The sequence below is a fragment of the Heptranchias perlo genome, chromosome 19 (assembly GCF_035084215.1).
Source record: "Heptranchias perlo isolate sHepPer1 chromosome 19, sHepPer1.hap1, whole genome shotgun sequence".
NCBI lineage: Eukaryota > Metazoa > Chordata > Chondrichthyes > Hexanchiformes > Hexanchidae > Heptranchias > Heptranchias perlo.
Window position 1 is genome coordinate 50,074,204 of NC_090343.1, and position 20,970 is coordinate 50,095,173.

Genomic DNA, 20,970 nt, shown 5'->3' on the forward strand with positions numbered 1-20,970 from the left:
CACTGGACAGCGCGCAGTGAGGAATTGATCAGAATCACTGGACAGTGCGCAGTGAGGAAATGATCAGAATCACTGGACAGAGCGCAGTGAGGAAATGATCAGAATCACTGGACAGAGTGCAGCGAGGAAATGATCAGAATCACTGGACAGAGTGCAGTGAGGAAATGATCAGAATCACTGGACAGAGGGCAGTGTTGAAATGATCAGAATCACTGGACAGAGCGCAGTGAGGAAATGATCAGAATCACTGGACAGAGTGCAGGGAGGTAATGAACAGAATCACTGGACAGGGCGCAGTGAGGAAATGATCAGAATCACTGGACAGAGCGCAGTGTGGAAATGATCAGAATCACTGGACAGAGCGCAGTGAGGAAATGATCAGAATCACTGGACAGAGCGCAGTGAGGAAATGATCAGAATCACTGGGCAGAGTGCAGGGAGGAAATTATCAGAATCACTGGACAGGGCGCAGTGAGGAAATGATCAGAATCACTGGAAAGAGCGCAGTGTGGAAATGATCAGAATCACTGGACAGAGCGCAGTGAGGAAATGATCAGAATCACTGGACAGGGCGCAGTGAGGAAATGATCACAATCACTGGACAGAGCGCAGTGAGGAAATGATCAGAATCACTGGACAGAGTGCAGTGAGGAAATGATCAGAATCACTGGGCAGAGTGCAGTGAGGAAATGATCAGAATCACTGGTCAGAGTGCAGTGAGGAAATGATCAGAATCACTGGGCAGAGTGCAGTGAGGAAATGACCAGAATCACTGGACAGAGCGCAGTGAGGAAATGACCAGAATCACTGGACAGAGCGCAGTGAGGAAATGATCAGAATCACTGGGCAGAGCGCAGTGAGGAAATGATCAGAATCACTGGACAGAGTGCAGTGAGGAAATGATCAGAATCATTGGGCAGAGCGCAGTGAGGAAATTATCAGAATCATTGGGCAGAGTGCAGTGAGGAAATGATGAGAATCACTGGACAGAGTGCAGTGAGGAAATGATCAGTATCACTAGACAGAGCGCAGTGAGGAAATGATCAGAATCACTGGACAGAGCGCAGTGAGGAAATGATCAGAATCACTGGACAGAGCGCAGTGAGGAAATGATCAGAATCACTGGACAGAGCGCAGTGAGGAAATGATCAGAATCACTGGACAGAGTGCAGTGAGGAAATGATCAGAATCACTGGACAGAGTGCAGTGAGGAAATGATCACAATCACTGGACAGAGTGCAGTGAGGAAATGTTCAGAATCACTGGACAGAGCGCAGTGAGGAAATGATCAGAATCACGAGGCAGAGTGCAGTGAGGAAATGATCAGAATCACTGGACAGCGCGCAGTGAGGAATTGATCAGAATCACTGGACAGTGCGCAGTGAGGAAATGATCAGAATCACTGGACAGAGCGCAGTGAGGAAATGATCAGAATCACTGGACAGAGTGCAGCGAGGAAATGATCAGAATCACTGGACAGAGTGCAGTGAGGAAATGATCAGAATCACTGGACTGAGGGCAGTGTTGAAATGATCAGAATCACTGGACAGAGCGCAGTGAGGAAATGATCAGAATCACTGGACAGAGTGCAGGGAGGTAATGAACAGAATCACTGGACAGGGCGCAGTGAGGAAATGATCAGAATCACTGGACAGAGCGCAGTGTGGAAATGATCAGAATCACTGGACAGAGCGCAGTGAGGAAATGATCAGAATCACTGGACAGAGCGCAGTGAGGAAATGATCAGAATCACTGGGCAGAGTGCAGGGAGGAAATGATCAGAATCACTGGACAGGGCGCAGTGAGGAAATGATCAGAATCACTGGAAAGAGCGCAGTGTGGAAATGATCAGAATCACTGGACAGAGCGCAGTGAGGAAATGATCAGAATCACTGGACAGGGCGCAGTGAGGAAATGATCACAATCACTGGACAGAGCGCAGTGAGGAAATGATCAGAATCACTGGACAGAGTGCAGTGAGGAAATGATCAGAATCACTGGGCAGAGTGCAGTGAGGAAATGATCAGAATCACTGGTCAGAGTGCAGTGAGGAAATGATCAGAATCACTGGGCAGAGTGCAGTGAGGAAATGACCAGAATCACTGGACAGAGCGCAGTGAGGAAATGATCAGAATCACTGGACAGAGTGCAGTGAGGAAATGATCAGAATCACTGGGCAGAGTGCAGGGAGGAAATGATCAGAATCACTGGACAGAGCTCAGTGAGGAAATGATCAGAATCACTGGACAGAGTGCAGGGAGGAAATGATCAGAATCACTGGACAGAGCGCAGTGAGGAAATGATCAGAATCACTGGACAGAGTGCAGTGAGGAAATGATCAGAATCACTGGGAAGAGCGCAGTGAGGAAATGATCAGAATCACTGGGCAGAGTGCAGTGAGGAAATGACCAGAATCACTGGACAGAGCGCAGTGAGGAAATGATCAGAATCACTGGGCAGAGCGCAGTGAGGAAATGATCAGAATCACTGGACAGAGTGCAGTGAGGAAATGATCAGAATCATTGGGCAGAGCACAGTGAGGAAATGATCAGAATCATTGGGCAGAGTGCAGTGAGGAAATGATCAGAATCACTGGACAGAGTGCAGTGAGGAAATGATCAGTATCACTAGACAGAGCGCAGTGAGGAAATGATCAGAATCACTGGACAGAGCGCAGTGAGGAAATGATCAGAATCACTGGACAGAGCGCAGTGAGGAAATGATCAGAATCACTGGACAGAGTGCAGTGAGGAAATGATCACAATCATTGGACAGAGTGCAGTGAGGAAATGATCAGAATCACGAGGCAGAGTGCAGTGAGGAACTGATCAGAATCACTGGACAGAGTGCAGCGAGGAAATGATCAGAATCACTGGAGAGAGCGCAGTGAGGAATTGATCAGAATCACGAGGCAGAGTGCAGTGAGGAAATGATCAGAATCACTGGACAGAGTGCAGCGAGGAAATGATCACAATCACTGGACAGAGTGCAGTGAGGAAATGATCAGAATCACTGGACAGAGTGCATTGAGGAAATGATCAGAATCACTAGACAGAGTGCAGTGAGGAAATGATCAGAATCACTGGACAGAGCGCAGTGAGGAAATGATCAGAATCACTGGACAGAGTGCAGTGAGGAATTGATCAGAATCACGAGGCAGAGTGCAGTGAGGAAATGATCAGAATCACTGGACAGAGTGCAGCGAGGAAATGATCAGAATCACTGGACAGAGCGCAGTGAGGAATTGATCAGAATCACGAGGCAGAGTGCAGTGAGGAAATGATCAGAATCACAGGACAGCGCGCAGTGAGGAATTGATCAAAATCAGTGGACAGAGCGCAGTGAGGAAATGATCAGAATCACTGGACAGAGCGCAGTGAGGAAATGATCAGAATCACTGGACAGAGTGCAGGGAGGAAATGATCAGAATCACTAGACAGGGCGCAGTGAGGAAATGATCAGAATCACTGGACAGAGCGCAGTGTGGAAATGATCAGAATCACTGGACAGAGTGCAGTGAGGACATGATCAGAATCACTGGGCAGAGTGCAGTGAGGAAATGATCAGAATCACTGGACAGAATGCAGTGAGGAAATGATCAGATTCACTGGGCAGAGTGCAGTGAGGAAATGACCAGAATCACTGGACAGAGCGCAGTGAGGAAATGATCAGAATCACTGGGCAGAGCGCAGTGAGGAAATGATCAGAATCACTGGACAGAGTGCAGCGAGGAAATGATCAGAATCACTGGACAGAGCGCAGTGAGGAATTGATCAGAATCACGAGGCAGAGTGCAGTGAGGAAATGATCAGAATCACAGGACAGCGCGCAGTGAGGAATTGATCAGAATCAGTGGACAGAGCGCAGTGAGGAAATGATCAGAATCACTGGACAGAGCGCAGTGATGAAATGATCAGAATCATTGGACAGAGTGCAGGGAGGAAATGATCAGAATCACTCGGCAGAGTGCAGGGAGGAAATGATCTGAATCACTGGACAGAGCGCAGTGAGGAAATGATCAGAATCACTGGACAGAGTGCAGTGAGGAAATGATCAGAATCACTGGGCAGAGTGCAGTGAGGAAATGATCAGAATCACTGGACAGAGTGCAGTGAGGAAATGATCAGTATCACTAGACAGAGCGCAGTGTGGAAATGATCAGAATCACTGGACAGAGCGCAGTGATGAAATGATCAGAATCACTGGACAGAGCGCAGTGAGGAAATGATCAGAATCACTGGACAGAGCGCAGTGAGGAAATGATCAGAATCACTGGACAGAGTGCAGTGAGGAAATGATCACAATCACTGGACAGAGTGCAGTGAGGAAATGATCAGAATCACTGGACAGAGCGCAGTGAGGAAATGATCAGTATCACTGGACAGAGTGCAGTGAGGAATTGATCAGCATCACGAGGCAGAGTGCAGTGAGGAAATGATCAGAATCACTGGACAGAGTGCAGAGAGGAAATGATCAGAATCACTGGACAGAGCGCAGTGAGGAATTGAACAGAATCACGAGGCAGAGTGCAGTGAGGAAATGATCAGAATCACTGGACAGAGTGCAGCGAGGAAATGATCAGAATCACTGGACAGAGCGCAGTGAGGAAATGATCAGAATCACTGGACAGAGTGCAGTGAGGAAATGATCAGAATCACTGGACAGAGCGCAGTGAGGAAATGATCAGAATCATGAGGCAGAGTGCAGTGAGGAAATGATCAGAATCACTGGACAGCGCGCAGTGAGGAATTGATCAGAATCACTGGACAGTGCGCAGTGAGGAAATGATCAGAATCACTGGGCAGAGCGCAGTGAGGAAATGATCAGAATCACTGGACAGAGTGCAGCGAGGAAATGATCAGAATCACTGGACAGAGTGCAGTGAGGAAATGATCAGAATCACTGGACAGAGGGCAGTTTTGAAATGATCAGAATCACTGGACAGAGCGCAGTGAGGAAATGATCAGAATCACTGGACAGAGTGCAGGGAGGAAATGAACAGAATCACTGGACAGGGCGCAGTGAGGAAATGATCAGAATCACTGGAAAGAACGCAGTGTGGAAATGATCAGAATCACTGGACAGAGCGCAGTGAGGAAATGATCAGAATCACTGGACAGACCACAGTGAGGACATGATCAGAATCACTGGGCAGAGTGCAGGGAGGAAATGATCAGAATCACTGGACAGGGCGCAGTGAGGAAATGATCAGAATCACTGGACAGAGCGCAGTGAGGAAATGATCAGAATCACTGGACAGGGCGCAGTGAGGAAATGATCACAATCACTGGACAGAGCGCAGTGAGGAAATGATCAGAATCACTGGACAGAGTGCAGTGAGGAAATGATCAGAATCACTGGGCAGAGTGCAGTGAGGAAATGATCAGAATCACTGGTCAGAGTGCAGTGAGGAAATGATCAGAATCACTGGGCAGAATGCAGTGAGGAAATGACCAGAATCACTGGACAGAGCGCAGTGAGGAAATGATCAGAATCACTGGACAGAGTGCAGTGAGGAAATGATCAGAATCACTGGGCAGAGTGCAGGGAGGAAATGATCAGAATCACTGGACAGAGCTCAGTGAGGAAATGATCAGAATCACTGGACAGAGTGCAGGGAGGAAATGATCAGAATCACTGGAAAGAGTGCAGTGAGGAAATGATCAGAATCATTGGGCAGAGTGCAGCGAGGAAATGATCAGAATCACTGGACAGAGTGCAGTGAGGAAATGATCAGTATCACTGGGCAGAGTGGAGGGAGGAAATGATCAGAATCACTGGACAGAGTGCAGTGAGGAAATGATCAGTATCACTAGACAGAGCGCAGTGAGGAAATGATCAGAATCACTGGACAGAGTGCAGTGAGGAAATGATCAGAATCACTGGACAGAGCACAGTGAGGAAATGATCAGAATCACTGGACATAGCGCAGTGAGGAAATGATCAGAATCACTGGACAGAGCGCAGTGAGGAAATGATCAGAATCACTGGACAGAGCGCAGTGAGGAAATGATCAGAATCACTGGACAGAGTGCAGTGAGGAAATGATCACAATCACTGGACAGAGCGCAGTGAGGAAATGATCAGAATCACTGGACAGAGTGCAGTGAGGAAATGATCACAATCACTTGACAGAGCGCAGTGAGGAAATGATCAGAATCACTGGACAGAGTGCAGTGAGGAAATGATCAGAATCACTGGACAGAGCGCAGTGAGGAAATGATCAGAATCACTGGACAGAGCGCAGTGAGGAAATGATCAGAATCACTAGACAGAGCGCAGTGAGGAAATGATCAGAATCACTGGACAGGGCGCAGTGAGGAAATGATCAGAATCACTGGACAGAGCGCAGTGAGGAAATTATCAGAATCACTGGACAGAGCGCAGTGAGTAAATGATCAGAATCACTGGACAGATTGCAGTGAGGAAATGATCAGAATCACTGGACAGAGCACAGTGAGGAAATGATCAGAATCACAAGACAGAGTGCAGTGAGGAAATGATCAGAATCACTGGACAGAGCGCAGTGAGGAAATGATCAGAATCACAAGACAGAGTGCAGTGAGGAAATGATCAGAATCACTGGACAGAGCACAGTGAGGAAATGATCAGAAACACAAGACAGAGTGCAGTGAGGAAATGATCAGAATCACTGGACAGAGCGCAGTGAGGAAATGATCAGAATCACTGGACAGGGCGCAGTGAGGAAATTATCAGAATCACTGGACAGAGCGCAGTGAGGAAATGATCAGAATCACTGGACAGAGCGCAGTGAGGAAATGATCAGAATCACGAGCCTGAGCGCAGTGAGGAAATGATCAGAATCACTGGACAGAGCGCAGTGAGGAAATGATCAGAATCACTGGACAGGGCGCAGTGAGGAAATTATCAGAATCACTGGACAGAGCGCAGTGAGGAAATGATCAGAATCACGAGCCTGAGCGCAGTGAGGAAATGATCAGAATCACTGGACAGAGCGCAGTGAGGAAATGATCAGAATCACTGGACAGAGCGCAGTGAGGAAATGATCAGAATCACTGGACAGAGTGCAGTGAGGAAATGATCAGAAACACAAGACAGAGTGCAGTGAGGAAATGATCAGAATCACTGGACAGAGCGCAGTGAGGAAATGATCAGAATCACTGGACAGGGCGCAGTGAGGAAATGATCAGAATCACTGGAAAGAGCGCAGTGAGGAAATGATCAGAATCACTGGACAGAGTGCAGCGAGGAAATGATCAGAATCACGAGGCTGAGCGCAGTGAGGAAATGATCAGAATCACTGGACAGAGCGCAGTGAGGAAATGATCAGAATCACTGGACAGAGCGCAGTGAGGAAATGATCAGAATCACTGGACAGAGTGCAGTGAGGAAATGATCAGAATCACTGGACAGAGCGCAGGGAGGAAATGATCAGAATCACTGGACAGAGTGCAGTGAGGAAATGATCAGAATCACGAGACAGAGTGCAGTGAGGAAATGATCAGAATCACTGGACAGAGCGCAGGGAGGAAATGATCAGAATCACTGGACAGAGCGCAGTGAGGAAATGATCAGAATCACTGGACAGATTGCAGTGAGGAAATGATCAGAATCACTCGACAGAGTGCAGTGAAGAAATGATCAGAATCACTGGACAGAGCGCAGTGAGGAAATGATCAGAATCACTGGACAGAGTGCAGTGAAGAAATGATCAGAATCACTCGACAGAGTGCAGTGAAGAAATGATCAGAATCACTGGACAGGGTGCAGGGAGGAAATGATCAGAATCACTGGACAGAGTGCAGTGAGGAAATGATCAGAATCACTGGACAGAGCGCAGTGAGGAAATGATCAGAATCACTGGACAGAGCGCAGTGTGGAAATGATCAGAATCACTGGGCAGAGCGCAGTGAGGAAATGATCAGAATCACAAGACAGAGTGCAGTGAGGAAATGATCAGAATCACTGGACAGAGCACAGTGAGGAAATGATCAGGATCACAAGACAGAGTGCAGTGAGGAAATGATCAGAATCACTGGACAGAGCGCAGTGATGAAATGATCAGAATCACTGGACAGGGCGCAGTGAGGAAATGATCAGAATCACTGGACAGAACGCAGTGAGGAAATGATCAGAATCACTGGACAGAGTGCAGTGAGGAAATTATCAGAATCACAAGGCTGAGCGCAGTGAGGAAATGATCAGAATCACTGGACAGAGCGCAGTGAGGAAATGATCAGAATAACTGGACAGAGCGCAGTGAGGAATTGATAAGAATCACTGGACAGAGTGCAGTGAGGAAATGATCAGAATCACTGGACAGAGCGCAGGGAGGAAATGATCAGAATCACTGGACAGAGCGCAGGGAGGAAATGATCAGAATCACTGGACAGAGTGCAGTGAGGAAATGATCAGAATCACGAGGCAGAGTGCAGTGAGGAAATGATCAGAATCACTGGACAGAGCGCATGGAGCAAATGATCAGAATCACTGGACAGAGCGCAGTGAGGAAATGATCAGAATCACTGGACAGAGTGCAGTGAGGAAATGATCAGAATCACTCGACAGAGTGCAGTGAAGAAATGATCAGAATCACTGAACAGAGCGCAGTGAGGAAATGATCAGAATCACTGGACAGAGTGCAGTGAAGAAATGATCAGAATCACTCGACAGAGTGCAGTGTGGAAATGATCAGAATCACTGAGCAGAATGCAATGAGGAAATGATCAGAATCACTGGACAGAGCGCAGTGAGGAAATGATCAGAATCACTTGGCAGAATGCAATGAGGAAATGATCAGAATCACTGGACAGAGCGCAGTGAGGAAATGATCAGAATCACTGGACAGAGCGCAGTGACGAAATGATCAGAATCACTGGACAGAGCGCAGTGAGGAAATGATCAGTATCACTGGACAGAGTGCAGTGAGGAATTGATCAGCATCACGAGGCAGAGTGCAGTGAGGAAATGATCAGAATCACTGGACAGAGTGCAGAGAGGAAATGATCAGAATCACTGGACAGAGCGCAGTGAGGAATTGAACAGAATCACGAGGCAGAGTGCAGTGAGGAAATGATCAGAATCACTGGACAGAGTGCAGCGAGGAAATGATCAGAATCACTGGACAGAGCGCAGTGAGGAAATGATCAGAATCACTGGACAGAGTGCAGTGAGGAAATGATCAGAATCACTGGACAGAGCGCAGTGAGGAAATGATCAGAATCATGAGGCAGAGTGCAGTGAGGAAATGATCAGAATCACTGGACAGCGCGCAGTGAGGAATTGATCAGAATCACTGGACAGTGCGCAGTGAGGAAATGATCAGAATCACTGGGCAGAGCGCAGTGAGGAAATGATCAGAATCACTGGACAGAGTGCAGCGAGGAAATGATCAGAATCACTGGACAGAGTGCAGTGAGGAAATGATCAGAATCACTGGACAGAGGGCAGTTTTGAAATGATCAGAATCACTGGACAGAGCGCAGTGAGGAAATGATCAGAATCACTGGACAGAGTGCAGGGAGGAAATGAACAGAATCACTGGACAGGGCGCAGTGAGGAAATGATCAGAATCACTGGAAAGAACGCAGTGTGGAAATGATCAGAATCACTGGACAGAGCGCAGTGAGGAAATGATCAGAATCACTGGACAGACCACAGTGAGGACATGATCAGAATCACTGGGCAGAGTGCAGGGAGGAAATGATCAGAATCACTGGACAGGGCGCAGTGAGGAAATGATCAGAATCACTGGACAGAGCGCAGTGAGGAAATGATCAGAATCACTGGACAGGGCGCAGTGAGGAAATGATCACAATCACTGGACAGAGCGCAGTGAGGAAATGATCAGAATCACTGGACAGAGTGCAGTGAGGAAATGATCAGAATCACTGGGCAGAGTGCAGTGAGGAAATGATCAGAATCACTGGTCAGAGTGCAGTGAGGAAATGATCAGAATCACTGGGCAGAATGCAGTGAGGAAATGACCAGAATCACTGGACAGAGCGCAGTGAGGAAATGATCAGAATCACTGGACAGAGTGCAGTGAGGAAATGATCAGAATCACTGGGCAGAGTGCAGGGAGGAAATGATCAGAATCACTGGACAGAGCTCAGTGAGGAAATGATCAGAATCACTGGACAGAGTGCAGGGAGGAAATGATCAGAATCACTGGAAAGAGTGCAGTGAGGAAATGATCAGAATCATTGGGCAGAGTGCAGCGAGGAAATGATCAGAATCACTGGACAGAGTGCAGTGAGGAAATGATCAGTATCACTGGGCAGAGTGGAGGGAGGAAATGATCAGAATCACTGGACAGAGTGCAGTGAGGAAATGATCAGTATCACTAGACAGAGCGCAGTGAGGAAATGATCAGAATCACTGGACAGAGTGCAGTGAGGAAATGATCAGAATCACTGGACAGAGCACAGTGAGGAAATGATCAGAATCACTGGACATAGCGCAGTGAGGAAATGATCAGAATCACTGGACAGAGCGCAGTGAGGAAATGATCAGAATCACTGGACAGAGCGCAGTGAGGAAATGATCAGAATCACTGGACAGAGTGCAGTGAGGAAATGATCACAATCACTGGACAGAGCGCAGTGAGGAAATGATCAGAATCACTGGACAGAGTGCAGTGAGGAAATGATCACAATCACTTGACAGAGCGCAGTGAGGAAATGATCAGAATCACTGGACAGAGTGCAGTGAGGAAATGATCAGAATCACTGGACAGAGCGCAGTGAGGAAATGATCAGAATCACTGGACAGAGCGCAGTGAGGAAATGATCAGAATCACTAGACAGAGCGCAGTGAGGAAATGATCAGAATCACTGGACAGGGCGCAGTGAGGAAATGATCAGAATCACTGGACAGAGCGCAGTGAGGAAATTATCAGAATCACTGGACAGAGCGCAGTGAGTAAATGATCAGAATCACTGGACAGATTGCAGTGAGGAAATGATCAGAATCACTGGACAGAGCACAGTGAGGAAATGATCAGAATCACAAGACAGAGTGCAGTGAGGAAATGATCAGAATCACTGGACAGAGCGCAGTGAGGAAATGATCAGAATCACAAGACAGAGTGCAGTGAGGAAATGATCAGAATCACTGGACAGAGCACAGTGAGGAAATGATCAGAAACACAAGACAGAGTGCAGTGAGGAAATGATCAGAATCACTGGACAGAGCGCAGTGAGGAAATGATCAGAATCACTGGACAGGGCGCAGTGAGGAAATTATCAGAATCACTGGACAGAGCGCAGTGAGGAAATGATCAGAATCACTGGACAGAGCGCAGTGAGGAAATGATCAGAATCACGAGCCTGAGCGCAGTGAGGAAATGATCAGAATCACTGGACAGAGCGCAGTGAGGAAATGATCAGAATCACTGGACAGGGCGCAGTGAGGAAATTATCAGAATCACTGGACAGAGCGCAGTGAGGAAATGATCAGAATCACGAGCCTGAGCGCAGTGAGGAAATGATCAGAATCACTGGACAGAGCGCAGTGAGGAAATGATCAGAATCACTGGACAGAGCGCAGTGAGGAAATGATCAGAATCACTGGACAGAGTGCAGTGAGGAAATGATCAGAAACACAAGACAGAGTGCAGTGAGGAAATGATCAGAATCACTGGACAGAGCGCAGTGAGGAAATGATCAGAATCACTGGACAGGGCGCAGTGAGGAAATGATCAGAATCACTGGAAAGAGCGCAGTGAGGAAATGATCAGAATCACTGGACAGAGTGCAGCGAGGAAATGATCAGAATCACGAGGCTGAGCGCAGTGAGGAAATGATCAGAATCACTGGACAGAGCGCAGTGAGGAAATGATCAGAATCACTGGACAGAGCGCAGTGAGGAAATGATCAGAATCACTGGACAGAGTGCAGTGAGGAAATGATCAGAATCACTGGACAGAGCGCAGGGAGGAAATGATCAGAATCACTGGACAGAGTGCAGTGAGGAAATGATCAGAATCACGAGACAGAGTGCAGTGAGGAAATGATCAGAATCACTGGACAGAGCGCAGGGAGGAAATGATCAGAATCACTGGACAGAGCGCAGTGAGGAAATGATCAGAATCACTGGACAGATTGCAGTGAGGAAATGATCAGAATCACTCGACAGAGTGCAGTGAAGAAATGATCAGAATCACTGGACAGAGCGCAGTGAGGAAATGATCAGAATCACTGGACAGAGTGCAGTGAAGAAATGATCAGAATCACTCGACAGAGTGCAGTGAAGAAATGATCAGAATCACTGGACAGGGTGCAGGGAGGAAATGATCAGAATCACTGGACAGAGTGCAGTGAGGAAATGATCAGAATCACTGGACAGAGCGCAGTGAGGAAATGATCAGAATCACTGGACAGAGCGCAGTGTGGAAATGATCAGAATCACTGGGCAGAGCGCAGTGAGGAAATGATCAGAATCACAAGACAGAGTGCAGTGAGGAAATGATCAGAATCACTGGACAGAGCACAGTGAGGAAATGATCAGGATCACAAGACAGAGTGCAGTGAGGAAATGATCAGAATCACTGGACAGAGCGCAGTGAGGAAATGATCAGAATCACTGGACAGGGCGCAGTGAGGAAATGATCAGAATCACTGGACAGAACGCAGTGAGGAAATGATCAGAATCACTGGACAGAGTGCAGTGAGGAAATTATCAGAATCACAAGGCTGAGCGCAGTGAGGAAATGATCAGAATCACTGGACAGAGCGCAGTGAGGAAATGATCAGAATAACTGGACAGAGCGCAGTGAGGAATTGATAAGAATCACTGGACAGAGTGCAGTGAGGAAATGATCAGAATCACTGGACAGAGCGCAGGGAGGAAATGATCAGAATCACTGGACAGAGCGCAGGGAGGAAATGATCAGAATCACTGGACAGAGTGCAGTGAGGAAATGATCAGAATCACGAGGCAGAGTGCAGTGAGGAAATGATCAGAATCACTGGACAGAGCGCATGGAGCAAATGATCAGAATCACTGGACAGAGCGCAGTGAGGAAATGATCAGAATCACTGGACAGAGTGCAGTGAGGAAATGATCAGAATCACTCGACAGAGTGCAGTGAAGAAATGATCAGAATCACTGAACAGAGCGCAGTGAGGAAATGATCAGAATCACTGGACAGAGTGCAGTGAAGAAATGATCAGAATCACTCGACAGAGTGCAGTGTGGAAATGATCAGAATCACTGAGCAGAATGCAATGAGGAAATGATCAGAATCACTGGACAGAGCGCAGTGAGGAAATGATCAGAATCACTTGGCAGAATGCAATGAGGAAATGATCAGAATCACTGGACAGAGCGCAGTGAGGAAATGATCAGAATCACTGGACAGAGCGCAGTGACGAAATGATCAGAATCACTGGGCAGAGTGCAGTGAGGAAATTATCAGAATCACTGGACAGAATGCAGTGAGTAAATGATCAGTATCACTGGGCAGAGTGCAGGGAGGAAATGATCAGAATCACTGGACAGAGTGCAGTGAGGAAATGATCAGTATCACGAGACAGAGCGCAGTGAGGAAATGATCAGAATCACTGGACAGAGCGCAGTGAGGAAATGATCAGAATCACTGGACAGAGCACAGTGAGGAAATGATCAGAATCACTGGACAGAGCGCAGTGAGGAAATGATCAGAATCACTGGACAGAGCGCAGTGAGGAAATGATCAGAATCACTGGACAGAGCGCAGTGAGGAAATGATCAGAATCACTGGACAGAGTGCAGTGAGGAAATGATCACAATCACTGGACAGAGCGCAGTGAGGAAATGATCAGAATCACTGGACAGAGTGCAGTGAGGAAATGATCACAATCACTTGACAGAGCGCAGTGAGGAAATGATCAGAATCACTGGACAGAGCGCAGTGAGGAAATTATCAGAATCACTGGACAGAGCGCAGTGAGAAAATGATCAGAATCACTGGACAGGGCGCAGTGAGGAAATGATCAGAATCACTAGACAGAACGCAGTGAGGAAATGATCAGAATCACTGGACAGGGCGCAGTGAGGAAATGATCAGAATCACTGGACAGAGCGCAGTGAGGAAATGATCAGAATCACTGGACAGAGCGCAGTGAGGAAATGATCAGAATCACTGGACAGAGCGCAGTGAGGAAATGATCACAATCACTGGACAGATTGCAGTGAGGAAATGATCAGAATCACTGGACAGAGCACAGTGAGGAAATGATCAGAATCACAAGACAGAGTGCAGTGAGGAAATGATCAGAATCACTGGACAGAGCGCATTGAGGAAATGATCAGAATCACAAGACAGAGTGCAGTGAGGAAATGATCAGAATCACTGGACAGAGCACAGTGAGGAAATGATCAGAATCACAAGACAGAGTGCAGTGAGGAAATGATCAGAATCACTGGACAGAGCGCAGTGAGGAAATGATCAGAATCACTGGACAGGGCGCAGTGAGGAAACGATCAGAATCACTGGACAGAGCGCAGTGAGGAAATGATCAGAATCACTGGACAGAGTGCAGTGAGGAAATGATCAGAATCACGAGGCTGAGCGCAGTGAGGAAATGATCAGAATCACTGGTCAGAGCGCAGTGAGGAAATGATCAGAATCACTGGACAGAGCGCAGTGAGGAAATGATCAGAATCACTGGACAGAGTGCAGTGAGGAAATGATCAGAATCACTGGACAGAGCGCAGTGAGGAAATGATCAGAATCACGAGACAGAGTGCAGTGAGGAAATGATCAGAATCACTGGACAGAGCGCAGTGAGGAAATGATCAGAATCACGAGACAGAGTGCAGTGAGGAAATGATCAGAATCACTGGACAGAGCGCAGGGAGGAAATGATCAGAATCACTGGACAGAGCGCAGTGAGGAAATGATCAGAATCACTGGACAGAGTGCAGTGAGGAAATGATCAGAATCACTCGACAGAGTGCAGTGAAGAAATGATCAGAATCACTGGACAGAGCGCAGTGAGGAAATGATCAGAATCACTGGACAGAGTGCAGTGAAGAAATGATTAGAATCACTGGACAGGGTGCAGGGAGGAAATGATCAGAATCACTGGACAGAGTGCAGTGAAGAAATGATCAGAATCACTGGACAGGGTGCAGGGAGGAAATGATCAGAATCACTGGACAGAGTGCAGTGAGGAAATGATCAGAATCACTGGACAGAGCGCAGTGAGGAAATGATCAGAATCACTGGACAGAGCGCAGTGTGGAAATGATCAGAATCACTGGGCAGAGCGCAGTGAGGAAATGATCAGAATCACAAGACAGAGTGCAGTGAGGAAATGATCAGAATCACTGGACAGAGCACAGTGAGGAAATGATCAGAATCACAAGACAGAGTGCAGTGAGGAAATGATCAGAATCACTGGACAGAGCGCAGTGAGGAAATGATCAGAATCACTGGACAGGGCGCAGTGAGGAAATGATCAGAATCACTGGACAGAGCGCAGTGAGGAAATGATCAGAATCATTGGACAGATTGCAGTGAGGAAATGATCAGAATCACGAGGCTGAGCGCAGTGAGGAAATGATCAGAATCACTGGACAGAGCGCAGTGAGGAAATGATCAGAATCACTGGACAGAGCGCAGTGAGGAATTGATAAGAATCACTGGACAGAGTGCAGTGAGGAAATGATCAGAATCACTGGACAGAGCGCAGGGAGGAAATGATCAGAATCACTGGACAGAGTGCAGTGAGGAAATGATCAGAATCACGAGGCAGAGTGCAGTGAGGAAATGATCAGAATCACTGGACAGAGCGCATGGAGCAAATGATCAGAATCACTGGACAGAGCGCAGTGAGGAAATGATCAGAATCACTGGACAGAGTGCAGTGAGGAAATGATCAGTATCACTCGACAGAGTGCAGTGAAGAAATGATCAGAATCACTGGACAGAGCGCAGTGAGGAAATGATCAGAATCACTGGACAGAGTGCAGTGAAGAAATGATCAGAATCACTCGACAGAGTGCAGTGAAGAAATGATCAGAATCACTGGACAGGGCGCAGGGAGGAAATGATCAGAATCACTGGACAGAGTGCAGTGAGGAAATGATCAGAATCACTGGACAGAGCGCAGTGAGGAAATGATCAGAATCACTGGACAGAGCGCAGTGTGGAAATGATCAGAATCACTGGGCAGAATGCAATGAGGAAATGATCAGAATCAATGGACAGAGCGCAGTGAGGAAATGATCATAATCACTTGGCAGAATGCAATGAGGTCATGATCAGAATCACTGGACAGAGCGCAGTGAGGAAATGATCAGAATCACTGGGCAGAGTGCAGTGAGGAAATTATCAGAATCACTGGACAGAGCGCATTGAGGAAATGATCAGAATCACGAGGCTGAGCGCAGTGAGGAAATGATCAGAATCACTGGACAGGGCGCAGTGAGGAAATGATCAGAATCACTGGACAGAGCGAAGTGAGGAAATGATCAGAATCACTGGACAGGGCGCAGTGAGGAAATGATCAGAATCACTAGACAGAGCGCAGTGAGGAAATGATCAGAATCACTGGACAGGGCGCAGTGAGGAAATGATCAGAATCACTGGACAGGGCGCAGTGAGCAAATGATCAGAATCACTGGACAGGGCGCAGCGAGGAAATGATCAGAATCACTGGACAGAGCGCAGTGAGGAAATGATCAGAATCACTGGACAGAGTGCAGTGAGGAAATGATTAGAATCACTGGACAGAGCGCAGTGACGAAATGATCAGAATCACTGGACAGGGCGCAGTGAGGAAATGATCAGAATCACTGGGCAGAGTGCAGGGAGGAAATGATCAGAATCACTGGACAGGGCGCAGCGAGGAAATGATCAGAATCACTGGACAGAGCGCAGTGAGGAAATGATCAGAATCACTGGACAGGGAGCAGTGAGGAAATGATCAGAATCACTGGACAGAGCGCAGTGAGGAAATGATCAGAATCACTGGACAGAGCGCAGTGAGGAAATGATAAGAATCACGAGGCAGAGCGCAGGGAGGAAATGATCAGAATCACTGGACAGAGCGCAGTGAGGAAATGATCAGAATCACTGGACAGAGTGCAGTGAGGAAATGATCAAAATCACTGGACAGAATGCAGTGAGGAAATGATCAGAATCACTGGACAGAGCGCAGTGAGGAATTGATCAAAATCACTGGACAGAATGCAGTGAGGAAATGATCAGAATCACTGGACAGAGCGCAGTGAGGAATTGATCAGAATCACTGGACAGAGTGCAGTGAGGAAATGATCAGAATCACTGGACAGAGCGCAGCGAGGAAATGATCAGAATCACTGGACAGAGCGCAGTGAGGAAATGATCAGAATCACTGGACAGAGTGCAGCGAGGAAATCATCAGAATCACGAGGCAGAGTCCAGTGAGGAAATGATCAGAATCACTGGACAGAGTGCAGTGAGGAAATGATCAGAATCACTGGGAAGAGTGCAGTGAGGCAATGATCAGAATCACTGGACAGAGCGCAGTGAGGAAATGATCAGAATCACTGGGTAGAGTGCAGTGAGGAAATTATCAGAATCACTGGACAGAGCGCAGTGAGGAAATGATCAGAATCACGAGGCTGAGCGCAGTGAGGAAATGATCAGAATCAGTGGACAGGGCGCAGTGAGGAAATGATCAGAATCACTGGACAGAGCGAAGTGAGGAAATGATCAGAATCACTGGACAGGGCGCAGTGAGGAAATGATCAGAATCACTAGACAGAGCGCAGTGAGGAAATGATCAGAATCACTGGACAGGGCGCAGTGAGGAAATGATCAGAATCACTGGACAGGGCGCAGTGAGCAAATGATCAGAATCACTGGACAGGGCGCAGCGAGGAAATGATCAGAATCACTGGACAGAGCGCAGTGAGGAAATGATCAGAATCACTGGACAGAGTGCAGTGAGGAAATGATCAGAATCACTGGACAGAGCGCAGTGACGAAATGATCAGAATCACTGGACAGGGCGCAGTGAGGAAATGATCAGAATCACTGGGCAGAGTGCAGGGAGGAAATGATCAGAATCACTGGACAGGGCGCAGCGAGGAAATGATCAGAATCACTGGACAGAGCGCAGTGAGGAAATGATCAGAATCACTGGACAGGGAGCAGTGAGGAAATGATCAGAATCACTGGACAGAGCGCAGTGAGGAAATGATCAGAATCACTGGACAGAGCGCAGTGAGGAAATGATCAGAATCATGAGGCAGAGCGCAGTGAGGAAATGATCAGAATCACTGGACAGAGCGCAGTGAGGAAATGATCAGAATCACTGGACAGAGCGCAGTGAGGAAATGATAAGAATCACGAGGCAGAGCGCAGGGAGGAAATGATCAGAATCACTGGACAGAGCGCAGTGAGGAAATGATCAGAATCACTGGACAGAGTGCAGTGAGGAAATGATCAAAATCACTGGACAGAATGCAGTGAGGAAATGATCAGAATCACTGGACAGAGCGCAGTGAGGAATTGATCAAAATCACTGGACAGAATGCAGTGAGGAAATGATCAGAATCACTGGACAGAGCGCAGTGAGGAATTGATCAGAATCACTGGACAGAGTGCAGTGAGGAAATGATCAGAATCACTGGACAGAGCGCAGCGAGGAAATGATCAGAATCACTGGACAGAGCGCAGTGAGGAAATGATCAGAATCACTGGACAGAGTGCAGCGAGGAAATGATCAGAATCACGAGGCAGAGTCCAGTGAGGAAATGATCAGAATCACTGGACAGAGTGCAGTGAGGAAATGATCAGAATCACTGGGAAGAGTGCAGTGAGGCAATGATCAGAATCACTGGACAGAGTGCAGTGAGGAAATGATCAGAATCACTGGGCAGAGCGCAGTGAGGAAATGATCAGAATCACTGGACAGAGTGCAGTGAAGAAATGATCAGAATCACTCGACAGAGTGCAGTGAAGAAATGATCAGAATCACTGGACAGGGCGCAGGGAGGAAATGATCAGAATCACTGGACAGAGCGCAGTGTGGAAATGATCAGAATCACAAGACAGAGTGCAGTGAAGAAATGATCAGAATCACTCGACAGAGTGCAGTGAAGAAATGATCAGAATCACTGGACAGGGCGCAGGCAGGAAATGATCAGAATCACTGGACAGAGCGCAGTGAGGAAATGATCAGAATCACTGGACAGAGTGCAGTGAGGAAATGATCAGAATCACTGGACAGAACGCAGTGAGGAAATGATCAGAATCACTGGACAGAGCGCAGGGAGGAAATGATCAGAATCACTGGACAGAGTGCAGTGAGGAAATGATCAGAATCACGAGGCAGAGTGCAGTGAGGAAATGATCAGAATCACTGGACAGAGCGCAGTGAGGAAATGATCAGAATCACTGGACAGAGCGCAGTGAGGAAATGATCAGAATCACTGGACAGAGTACAGTGAGGAAATGATCAGAATCACTCGACAGAGTGCAGCGAAGAAATGATCAGAATCACTGGATAGGGCGCAGGGAGGAAATGATCAGAATCACTGGACAGAGTGCAGTGAGGAAATGATCAGAATCACTGGACAGAGCGCAGTGAGGAAATGATCAGAAACACTGGACAGAGCGCAGTGTGGAAATGATCAGAATCACTGGGCAGAGCGCAGTGAGGAAATGATCAGAATCACTTGGCAGAATGCAGTGAGGAAATGATCAGAATCACTGGACAGAGCGCAGTGAGGAAATGATCAGAATCACTGGACAGAGCGCAGTTAGGAAATGATCAGAATCACTGGGCAGAGTGCAGTGAGGAAATTATCAGAATCACTGGACAGAGCGCAGTGAGGAAATGATCAGAATCACGAGGCTGAGCGCAGTGAGGAAATGATCAGAATCACTGGACAGGGCGCAGTGAGGAAATGATCAGAATCACTGGACAGAGCGCAGTGAGGAAATGATCAGAATCACTGGACAGGGCGCAGTGAGGAAATGATCAGAATCACTAGACAGAGCGCAGTGAGGAAATGATCAGAATCACTGGACAGGGCGCAGTGAGGAAATGATCAGAATCACTGGACAGGGCGCAGTGAGCAAATGATCAGAATCACTGGACAGGGCGCAGCGAGGAAATGATCAGAATCACAGGACAGAGCGCAGTGAGGAAATGATCAGAATCACTGGACAGAGTGCAGTGAGGAAATGATCAGAATCACTGGACAGAACGCAGTGACGAAATGATCAGAATCACTGGACAGGGCGCAGTGAGGAAATGATCATAATCACTGGGCAGAGTGCAGGGAGGAAATGATCAGAATCACTGGACAGGGCGCAGCGAGGAAATGATCAGAATCACTGGACAGAGCGCTGTGAGGAAATGATCAGAATCACTGGACAGGGAGCAGTGAGGAAATGATCAGAATCACTGGACAGAGCGCAGTGAGGAAATGATCAGAATCACTGGACAGAGCGCAGTGAGGAAATGATCAGAATCACGAGGCAGAGCGCAGTGAGGAAATGATCAGAATCACTGGACAGAGCGCAGTGAGGAAATGATCAGAATCACTGGACAGAGCGCAGTGAGGAAATTATAAGAATCACGAGGCAGAGCGCAGGGAGGAAATGATCAGAATCACTGGACAGAGCGCAGTGAGGAAATGATCAGAATCACTGGACAGAGTGCAGTGAGGAAATGATCAGAATCACTGGACAGAGCGCAGCGAGGTAATGATCAGAATCACTGGACAGAGCGCAGTGAGGAGATGATCAGAATCACTGGACAGAGTGCAGCGAGGAAATGATCAGAATCACGAGGCAGAGTGCAGTGAGGAAATGATGAGAATCACTGGACAGAGTGCAGTGAGGAAATGATCAGAATCACTGGACAGAGTGCAGTGAGGCAATGATCAGAATCACTGGACAGAGTGCAGTGAGGAAATGATCAGAATCACTGGGCAGAGCGCAGTGAGGAAATGATCAGAATCACTGGACAGAGTGCAGCGAGGAAATGATCAGAATCACTG